Source organism: Mus caroli, unplaced genomic scaffold (assembly GCF_978045245.1).
Source record: "Mus caroli unplaced genomic scaffold, Mus_caroli_1 scaffold_2, whole genome shotgun sequence".
In the NCBI taxonomy this organism is placed as follows: domain Eukaryota; kingdom Metazoa; phylum Chordata; class Mammalia; order Rodentia; family Muridae; genus Mus; species Mus caroli.
The window spans coordinates 95,543,530-95,552,995 of record NW_028227257.1 but is presented as its reverse complement, the minus strand read 5'-3'; the positions used below and the strand labels follow the sequence as shown (position 1 = coordinate 95,552,995).

The following is a 9,466-nucleotide window of genomic DNA, read 5'->3' as shown; positions in this document are numbered from 1 at the left end:
GGTGTCGTCTAATGTCTGGTGCACCGGTCTGTCCACGTGTTCAATTCATGTGTGTTCCTGTCTACTTGCCTGAATGACTGAATGTTCTGTGTTATGTGTTGAAAAACAAAAGATTGCTGGTATAAGCAAAGCCGAGAGTGGCCACATGCTTTCCGCCAGAATCAGGCACAGCAGGACGGCCCCTGCTGGAAAAACTGCTTTTTAAAAAAACGGATACAGCCTCATGGTTTTGGGGCAAAAAAGCTGATAGATGGTTTTTTCCTAAGAAAATTCCCAGCATTCATGATTATTGTGTTTAGCTAATGACAAAGTGCTTTTTATTTTATAATTATCGCTAGAAAAATTAATATTCTCTGATTGGTCTAAGTGTAGCTGCTTCATTTGGATTTTTACTGGTAATGTGCTTTGCATGTCTTCACAATCAGCTCATAAGTTATTGGTTAGGATTAAATAATTGTTACATTGGTAACAGAAGGTTAGCCTTAAATTGGCAACTCAGGAGTCTTTTCAAACACGTGACATAAGCAGGCCAAAAAACTGGGCCTCCTAAGATACTTCTAGCTGAGATACTATTTAATGTGATTCTTATCTTAGAAACTAAATTTAAAGATAAGATTTAAAGCAATGTCTCTTTAATGAATCATTAAAGCTTGCACTGTCATGTATTCATAGGTATAAATTGGCAGCCAAACTTTGTAATATGATAGTAATGCTTCTAATATTGATTCTAACGATGATAAATTGTTTTGAAATTGGGTTTTGCTTTCCCAAGGTTGTAGTTATAATCTAATATTACAAAGAAACTTAAAAGTTCTAAATTCTGTCCTCATTACAGGAGGGCCAAAATGCTTGGGTCGGAAAAAAATTTTCTTATGTTCGAGTTAATGCGAGTTCAGAGCAGCTTCAGGGAAGTTGGCGCAAAATCTCCTTTGTTTCTCAAAATGTGACTAGGGAAGTCCTGAAAACCTCCCTCCTCCCTGCCTTCAGGGTAAATTCCCTTTAACTAATAAAACATTGTTGCAGATCTATCCGGATGTTTGAAATGATGCTTAAATTCAGAATTTATAAGAAGTCAATTGGGCTGTAAAATCTATAAAGGCATTACAATCTGGCTTGCCTACTTTATATAAAGTTATTATAGATTTAAAGGTTTGTTTTTTCCTTTGCATTCTGATAATTGTAAAGAGTTTTGCTTCTAGTGAGTTGTAATCAAAAAGCTAAGAGTTTAAATTTTTCAGTGTATATTGTTTTCTAAGTAGAAAGTATTTTATTAGCTAATGCCTCTCAAGGGTGAGGCCAAGGTGGCATTCACCTCAAAGCACAGTTTCAGCATCCTATTAAGCCACTGTGGTGCTAATAAAAAATTATAAGATAAATTCATATAGTTTGGGATAACTATAACAAAAATTGTGTCTTAAAAACCTGACTAAGTGTCTGTTCCTTGTTCCAAACAGCGATTAATTTGGTTATTACAGAATATTAATATTTGATCTATTGCATACCATCATTTTAAATAAAATTGACAAACATTATCCCAAAGGTAGGCTAAAAATTGTTTTTATGCATGCTTTTGTATCTTCTATAAATTCATGCATGCATACATCCCAATTATTGTGTTTAAAAACAACCCCTCTATGGGATATAAGTAGATGTGAATTGGATCACACACTTATTCTTTTGAGGTTCCCCTGCTTCAGCACAGATAAAGTTGTGTGCTGTGGATGGTGTTTTAAAATGCTGAACAATCAAACCTTAATTTGTATATTAATAGTCAATGTTATATCTCAGAGCTCACAATTGCTTAAGCTTGTTCCTACCTTGGATGCGATTAATTCTCAAATTTGCAATTGCTTATGCAAATACAACTCATAAGAAAAAATGCTGTCCTTTTAAGAAGGATGTTTTTAGACATTTAATAAATTGTTCTAGATTGCCTGGACATCTTAAAGCAATGCCATGCTAGATTTATATCTCAGGCAGTCTATAGGTCCTACATATAAGATGGATTGGATATATAATCTCATTCTTTATATATTCAAAACAGTTATGGTTTAAGATAATATTTTAGTGTTCTTGGAAATTGTGCATGTAAAATTCTTTCCTCTTAGTGTCCTCAGTTACTACTTGTTTCCACATAATAGTGTTAATTCTTGAGGACTTATACTTAATAACTTGCTGCAAATAAATGCTCTTATTTCTGAGTTAATAAGTAAATAAATTATACACGTGTGACTATTAATAACTTTTCAAGCTTTCTAGTTACAACCGCTCTTCAAGAAAAACTATTGAAAGTACAATTAGTCACAACCCATGTTACATAAATACTGACTATAACAGTCAAGTATTTGAGATGTTTTGTCAACAAATTATTAATTCTCAAGGACAAGGTATTGTGGAACTTTAAAACTCTAGATTCTTAAAAGACAAAGAAGGGGGAAATTAATCCCCGTGCATATTATTTAGTGCATTCCCATGCACATTATTTAAATCATACTTTTACTTTAGAATTTTGAAATTTAGATGACAAAGAATTTAATAAATGCCTTATAGTATCTTAAAAGGATCTACTTATTGGCACATGGCTTGATCCTGAAAAGCTAGCTTATTAGGAAAGAGAAAAGTATAGGTTTTCTTCACAGAATGCTGCAGAAGCATGGTGGCTAATTCGTGTGACAAACTGACAGGTAAGTGCCCTGACTTTAATGACAAGGAAGCTAAATTGGGCACATGTTTTCGACCCATCCTTGCTTGCCATTTTTCCAGTTTGGACAAGTGAAGCTGCCTTGCTTCAAGCTTTTTAACCTTATGGTAAAAAGAACATCAGAGACTGTGTAATCTGACTTAGCAAGATTAGTGATTCTTCTCTTTCCCTCATGTGACCGGTTATTCTAACTCAGTCTTGGATTGGTCTAGTAATAATTCCAGTATTAGAGTATCCCAGGGAAGATAACAAAATATTCTTACTTAACGAAGTTAAATTAGAACACAGCCTCCTCTCCCAGAAAGATTGCAGCCTTTCTGTGATTCTCAAGGTTGCCTCCCCCACACTGGGAGTTCTAAGTCTAAGCTTTATCATTGCTAATTTGCAATTGAATGGATTTCCTGGACTTCCCCAAATGAAGCTTTTGTACTGTTGCCTTTCACTGTCTGGACTTTGTTTTTCTTTTTTTTTTTTAATATTTATTTATTTATTATATGTAAGTACACTGTAACTGTCTTCAGATGCACCAGAAGAGGGCATCAGATCTCATTACGGATGGTTGTGAGCCACCATGTGGTTGCTGGGATTTGAACTTCGGACCTTCGGAAGAGCAGTCGGATGCTCTTACCCACTGAGCCATCTCACCAGCCCCATTTTTTTTTTAAAGATTTATTTATTTATTATATGTAAGTACACTGTAGCTGTCTTCAGATGCACCAGAAGAGGGCATCAGATCTCATTACGGATGGTTGTGAGCCACCATGTGGTTGCTGGGATTTGAACTCCGGACCTTCGGAAGAGCAGTCGGGTGCTCTTACCCACTGAGCCATCTCACCAGCTCTGGACTTTGTTTTTCAAGCAGGTCAGTCAACGCCCTTCAGCCTGACTGCAACAGGCATGCATCCCCGCCTCCAAGCAGGTGGCAGTTACTAATCTTCACTCAAGTAGCATTTTAGTACATATTGTGGCTTTTGGTCTGATTTAGAATTAAGGTTTGCTATGAGGGCCAGACAGTCTAAGACAGGAACCCAGATCTCAAAATCATATTAATCTAGACAGAGGTACTTGTCTAGAGGCCGTGGTTTATTAATAATACACCACAGAGCCATGAATTGGAGGCAAAGGTTAATGTCTTAGAAGTAGTAGTCTTAACAATAGGGCAGAACATAGCATATATTAAGGCTAGAACGGCAGAAATATCAGATATTAGCAATAGTCACTTGGACACTTGGAAAATTGATGAATTGGCCAGAGATTTAAAAGATAACCTAAGTGCACTGAATCCCTTGGATTGGGTTCAATATATTATCCTACTTGCTATTATTATTGACACTAATTTATTAGTAAATTGTTGTGTTTCCACTCATCTTTAGAGCACTCCTAAGATCTACAGCTACGACAAGGCAAGACATTCCGGAACTTCAGCAAAAATATAAGAATGGGAGAATGCTACGCACACTCCAGTGAAGTTTGCTTGGCAGACCAAGAGGCCTGGGAGCACTCATGAGACAAAGAGTTTCATGGAAACTCACCTCCTGGAACTTTGGCGTTCTCACAACCCATACATTATTACCCTATCCCCGAGTTAGTCTGGTGTATAGATCCACGTGCTCTCCTTTAGTACTAGCTTATTATAAGTGCCTTTTAAGATTGAATTCTGATATAGTTAAGCCTTCCCCAGTGTTCCAATGTCCTAAAAAAGACCATGAAGCCTACAATTTGGAATTCAGTAGGAATTCAGTAAGGAAGTTACCTATTCAGTAACTAATTAAGCATTACAAAAGATGGAGCGAGCAGTTCAGGGCTGGTCTGCAGAATGTTTACTAGGACACTAAGGACAGTCTTAACCAAATAAGAATTTACCATGAGAAAAGTTAGAGAATCCCACTGAGACAAGTTTTTTTCACTAGGCCCAAAGAAATCAGGCAGAACTATAGAGCATAAATAACTTTTATGCCTCAGTCCAGCCATTCTTTTTTATATTAATAACAGGGAGGAGATGTAACCTCCCCCCACCAGCCTGAAGCAGGCTGATCCAGACCTTGACTTTGCTTACCACTAAGGAGATCACCTAGGGTGGAGCCTGCCTCCCTGGATCACTCTATTGTTCTGCCACTGCTGCTGCTGCTACCTGCTGGAAGTCAGCCTAGCTGTTCTGGAGTCTACATCTGATCCTACACATGGTCACCTGCAGCTGGGCTCCAAGGATGATTTGGTGGGAATGGGCTTCCCTTCTCCATTATAAAGCATGTCTGCCATTAAAAATTTGTACGTTGAGCAGACTAGCTTGGCTTGGTTCCATTATTTCTCTACCTGCCTAGATTCCCTCTTCTCTTCCAGTTCCGAGATGCCTCGCAGGCTGGAACCAAACAGTTATCTAGTTGTCCTTTGGGCATGGCCACCTCTGGCCACCTCATCTCCATTTGCAAGACCTTGGTCTCCATGCAGTTCTCCACTTCTCTGTGACAATGACCACACAGGCAGTAGGTGACTAAACCCAGCCTGCTGGCTCTGAAGTGGCATATAACTTTGAGGGCAGGGACCAAAGGTTACATTCAGAGTCTGAATTCTTCAAGGAACAATTCTCCTGGCCAACACAGTGATATTTGGGGAGGGAGCAGGATGGGTGCTGGGCATCAGGGGGTCTCACCTCTGACTCTTTGATGTCCCTCTGGATAGGTTCCCGTCCAATCATTTTGGGACACTGACAGGTCTTCAGTCTCTCATCAGTGCCGTGTTTGCTCTGCTGCAACAGCTACTCTTCATGGCCATGGTGGGACCCCTGCATGGAGATCCCTTCTGGGTGAGAGCCAGTTGAACATGGGGCCCAGGGGCAGTACTGGGGAAGGGGGAGGGGTTGGTGTGTGCTAGAACCCCTCACTCCTTGCATCTCAACCAGGAGGTGCCTTAGAGATATCTAATCTGGGTCTCTCAGGCTGGTTTTTCATCAGAACCCTTCCCAGAGTGTTAAAAGCCACACTTCTCAGGTCAGTCTCTCTCCTGATCTGGTTCCAACAGTCTGCTGGTATTCTATTTTATTAAACTTTAGCATGTGTGTGGTGAGTGTGCATGACTGTATCTATGCTTGTGTTTGTGTATTTCTGTGTATGTGGAGGCTCATGGTTGACATTGGGAGTATTTCCAGATTGTTCTCCACCTTATCCCCTGAGGCAGGGCCTTTTAGTTGGATTCAGAACTTAACAGTGTGAGTCGTCTAGTTAAGCAGTTTTTCTCCAGGCAACTGGAATTACAGGTGGCCCACCACTCCCACACAATATTTAGATGATTTGGGGGATGTGGACGCTGGTCCTCATGCATGTTCTGAAAGAGGTTTTCCCATTGATTTGTTGGCATAAGGTTCCTCATAGGTTGGTACTAGCCTGGTCATGGTCCCTGGGACTGCATTCAGGTACCTCTGGTCCCATTCCCATTGACCTACAGAGGCATCCTTTCTCAGGGTTCCTCCTCACCTGACTGGGGATGTTCACTGGCAGAATGCCTGCCCCTGCCTGCATGAGGTCCCTTCCTTGCAGAACTCTCAGCCTCCTCCCTGACAGTATTTCTGTTTGTGGGACACTCACCCGTGAACCCTCCTTCTGAGGGAACTTGACATATGACCCTCCCCGAAGTTTGCTGAGCAGTTCTTGTGCAATGAGCATGCGGGGATTTCTTTCCCTCAGTCTTTGCCACAGTTGACCTGTGAAAGAGGAACTCAGAGTTGAGAGTTTTTGCCCAGAGTTGCACATGAATCATGGAGGGAGTAGGATGTGATTCCCACGAGCTGATGAAGGTCCGGTCCTGGGTGTGTGTTCCAGGCTGGCTCTGGCTCCTTTGACCATGACCAAGAGCCTCTTCTTGTCATACCAGTGGGATCCTACTGGCTGCCATGAGCCTGCCTTCAGGGGTATAGGTTTCTCCACTTGTGAGAGTGTTGCATTGTGGGGCCTCCTTGTTATTTCCTAGACTTCACCTCAGTCCCTTTGCCAGCTTGCTGACCATCTAACATGCTGGTGGAACAGGCAACACACCCGTTAGGTCTGAACGGGTGTTTCTTCTGATCCTGGACCTGGAGGACAGATGGCTACTTTCTCTTCCATGATGGAAGTCTTAGGCAGGTCCGTGAAGAAGATGTGTCCAGCCAGTAAGGATGTGGCTTCCTTTGCTTTTCTTTCCATGTTCTACAGGTAAATCTGGGCCTCCTGATTCTCTCACTCCTGGGATTTCTCCTACCTTCCTACCTCTACTACTACCGGTCTCGCCTGCAGAGAGAGTATGCCACCAATTTGGTAGACCCACAGAAGGTGCTCAATACTTCGAAGGTGACTACATAGACTCCTGAGGCCAAGAGACTTGGAGGACAGGCATTCAAGGCCTGATAAAGCGAAGGGAATGGCTTGTGGCCTTCTACCTGCATCGTGTGCATAGAGCCGGGGTCTGTGGATTTATAAATACTAAGAGTTCTATTTTTGTAGGGACTTGCAAAAAGGGAAACAAACAGAACAAAACCCCCAAACCAAAAACAGCCCTTAAAAACTTCCCCCAACCAAGCTATCCATCAACTGAAGACAGTGCCCGTTCCAGTGGTATTGGGCCATCGTCTTTGAAAAGAGAGTGTGGGGTTGCCCTTTCTCCACACTTGGCCAAGGAGCCTCTGTGGAGCTGCCTTCTGAAAACTCATGGGATCAGTGAACAGACCACACTAAGATTCCAGCCGCCAAGTGTGCACACATATATGTTACGCACATGCATATAGCATCGTTTCCTGCAGGAGAAGGACCGAGGGGCTGGCTGTATCCAGGATGGGGTGTGGGGGCTGGAGGGCGGGTTCCCTCCCTGGTGCTGTTTCTTACAGGTCTTAGAGGAAATAAAAAGGGAAATGAAATCTGGCTGGTGTGTATCTGTGCCTGGAGGAGTGGGTTGTTGTCTTTCCAGAACTCTATCTCTCTGCCTCACCCAGGCTTGGCTGGACCTTTAGGAAGGATGCTTGGTGGGGTTGGAGTGATGGTCCAGTGCTTAGAGCACTGGTTGCTCTTTCAGAGGACCTGATTGCTCACACTCCAGTATTCGGAGTGAGCTCTAGGACAGCCAGCGCTACATGGAGAAACCCTGCCTTGAAAAACAAAACAACGTGTGTGTGTGTGTGTGTGTGTTTGTGTGTCTTCTGTCTGTCTGCCTGCCTGACCATTGTTTGCCTAGCCATCTTCCTCTTCTCAACTATGTACTTACTGCCTTGCTATCTGTCTTAGTTATTTTCCTGTTGTACAGACACAATGACGACTTTAAAGAAGGAAGAGTTTGAAGGAACTTACAATTTCTTGGGCTTAGAGTCCATAACCTCCACAGCAGGGAGCGTGACAGGAGGCAGGCATGGTGCTGGGGCAGGAGCTGGGAGCTCACATTTCCAGATAACAATCAAGGGAAAAAGAGAGAAAGCTAAATGGAAATGGTGTTGGTTTTTGAAACCTCAAAGCCCAGTGACACACCTCCTGGAGAAGGCTATTCCTCTTAATCCTTCCCCATGGGTCCACCAGCTGGGGACCAAGTATTCAGATCTCTGAGCCTATAGAGGCCATGCTCATTCACCACACATTAGTGTCTAAAGGAAGTTCAGTTTCTGTCTCCCCAGGGTTTGAGAGTGTATCTCACAAGCTGCCCTTTCTCCTTACAAGAGACAATAGCAAATGCTTAAGGAGCACATACTGAAGAGCCAGATGTGGTGGATCCTTAGAAGGCTGAGGTAGGAAGATTGCCATGAGTGTGAACCTGGCCTGGGCTACATAGTAAATTCCAGGCCAGCCTGAGCTTCAGACACACGCACGCACACACACACACACACACACACACACACACACACACAGAGAGAGAGAGAGAGAGAGAGAGAGAGAGAGAGAGAGAGAGAGAGAGAGAGAGAGGAGGCATTAAAGAATGATTCAAACCTTTCTGCCACCAAAGCACATGTCTGAGGCCTGCTGAAAGCAATGCCTATTTGTTGCCTCCTATTTTATCTTAAGACATCAGGCAAATTCTGAGCTGTGTTACACTATTTTTACATTTACTTTAAACATTAAAGGGAGGCTTTAGAATTACTCACATGTAAAGAGAACACCATCTTAAGTAATGAGCGACATTCCAGGAAGATGTGACCTTGTTTATCCCAGGCCACCACTGGTCTGTGCCTTGGGACATAAAGTCTTAGCAGTTAGTCATAGACTGACAGGACCACGGATGCCTGCTGAGAATCCGTCATCCGCACACCTCGATATAGTCGGAGAGGTTAGTAATGCACTGCTTTGTGGGTTTTGGAAAACACCTAGAAAGATTTAGGCAAAGCCATGCGGTACACAGAGGCAGAGTGTTCAGGCAAGGGCAGGTAGCAATGTGACTACAGAAGCCTATCCCATTGGCAGTCAGGGGCAGAAGGGATCACCCAGGCATACAAGTTCTCTGGGATGGGTGACTTGTTAGTAGATTTGAGGGGTTTGCCTGTTAGGCTAAGGTAAACTAGCCTAGGGAACTCACTGTAGCTGGGACTAGCCTCCCACGTTCAATCCTCTTGCCTCAGTTTCCCAGCTGCTGGGTTGACAGATTAGCACCACTATCTCTGACTTTGGAGTGATCCCAGTAAAAGTCTGGATCCACTCTCTTGATCCTTACCCCATGGAGGACACCCCCCCCCTCGAATGTTAGGGCTGGAAGATAGCATTCCAAATAAGCTGTGCTTCCCTGCTTGTTCTGAGTTCTCTTGAGGAATAAATAAAGAATGAC

General features: G+C 42.9%; 1 long non-coding RNA gene across 1 annotated transcript; it reads left to right on the top strand.

The window, feature by feature from the left end:
- Positions 1-5,365: 5,365 nt before the first annotated feature.
- Positions 5,366-7,587, top strand: LOC147005879 (uncharacterized). Its single transcript, XR_015045238.1, has 2 exons — positions 5,366-5,504; positions 6,886-7,587. It is a non-coding gene; the product is annotated as an uncharacterized LOC147005879 (long non-coding RNA).
- Positions 7,588-9,466: the final 1,879 nt, after the last annotated feature.